Source organism: Athene cunicularia (assembly GCF_003259725.1).
Source record: "Athene cunicularia isolate RWA chromosome 10 unlocalized genomic scaffold, athCun1 chr10_part1, whole genome shotgun sequence".
NCBI classification, from domain to species: Eukaryota; Metazoa; Chordata; class Aves; order Strigiformes; family Strigidae; genus Athene; species Athene cunicularia.
Genome location: NW_020799112.1, coordinates 22,289,930 through 22,291,715, shown reverse-complemented (window position 1 = coordinate 22,291,715; position 1,786 = coordinate 22,289,930).

Here is a 1,786-nt window from a genome sequence, read left to right as displayed (position 1 = left end):
GCTCAGCTCGGCCCGGCTCAGCTCAGCTCGGCCCGGCTCAGCTCAGCTCGGCCCGGCCGCTACGGCCCCACGGTGCGCCGGGCTGGGCTGTGCACCGGGTACTTCGTTTTAACAAAACTCGTTTATCCGCCCAGAATCAGCAGAGATTACAACAGAGTGGCGTAACTGGGATCACTAAAGGGAGTTATTTTCAGTGAGGAAATTAATCCAAGGTTTATAAGGTCCCTCTGTAAACTATGCCCTTCACTACAGATTTTTATGAGCGATTGCATCATGCAGCTCACCGTGAGCAGTTCTGACGTATCCCCAGGACAGGGATTACTGCTGAAAGCAGTGGAGGCAAAGCATCTCTCACCAAAAACGTGTCTCACGCCGAAGGACGCTGGCTACTCAGAATGGAGTTAACTTGCAGAGAGGAGAAAGCAGGACTATCCCCGGTTTTAGCCTGGTTTCCTCGGGAAATCACTTGCAGACAACTTGCCGTGTTCATGTGGATCGATGCAGTTCCTTAATAAATTATAAACTCATTTGCTAATTTCAACCGAGGAAAATGAGGAGAGATCACATTCACACACATTTCATGGAAACAGGGATTGAAGCAGAAAATAAAAGAGACTGCACCTCCTGAAGAAAAGACTAGTTGAGGGCAATCCTTGTCGGCAACCAGAGAACCCAGAGCAGGAGGCAAAGCCCGGGGAAGGCAACTCCAGGTACTTTCCCTTTTGGGAGCTGGAACCAGCAATCTCTTTTACACAGGCCTGTTTGGAAATTTCCCCATTTCCAAAGTTTCACAGGAGCCAGGAAAGAATTGCTTTAATGTAATCAAAAGCCATATAAGCCACAGATAATGTTTTCCATTCTAAAATTGCTTGAAAGAATAACCGTAGTCTGACTACAGGCATCCCTGAGCCGGCCCCGACGGGCCCCTCCTGCGCGAGGCTCCCACTCCCCTCCCTGGCACCGAGGGGAAGAGGTTCTGCCCCTCACAGAACTAAGGGCCTGTCAGGAGACGTGTTCTGGGGGCTAAGGGGTGGCCGGGAAGGACAAAGGTCCAGAGGAAAATCACAGCTTTGAAGAACAGCAGGAACTCTTAAACCGAGCACATACAGAACTACACTTTACACTGAAAACAGTTTCATTTCTTAAATCAGGGGAGTGATAATGCATCATGGTTAGTGGTTTTTTCTGTCATAGGAGGGTTTTTTAGGGTTTTAGGAAGAAAAAAAATCTTCAGGTTTGTTCTACTTTGAAGACTGCTCCAGCCTCATCTTGGGTGGACTCTCATATGAAGAAAACTGTCAATATTCAAGTATTTTCCTCCTCATATATTGTGATTATTTTGTCCAACAATATCTGCAGAGCATATCAGATTAATTTTCATTTGGGAATACAGTTGTGGGCAGTCTCCTTGTCATATGTATTTATAGTTTCATTCTAATTAATATAAATATTTGTTAGAAATAAGGGGCAGTCTTGCAAATGCTCTGTTCATAGAACTATTGACTAACTACATTTAATGTTCTTTTTACATGACTCATTTAGGGTTGAGCTCCACAAAATACATCTTGCTCCCATAATTAACCTTCTGTGGCTATTAGCATAGAAAAAACTGGGGGACTTGACTCAATTATCGAAGGTATTTGATTATCCAAGATCCAGAAAATGCTGGTTATCTGTCTCAGACTGGGGAAGAAAACCCGTTTCAGAAACACTAATATGACAGGATCACTGCGTATAGCAAATCACTGTTTTGGCCAGAAAGTGTTTCCATGACAAACAGGCAAAT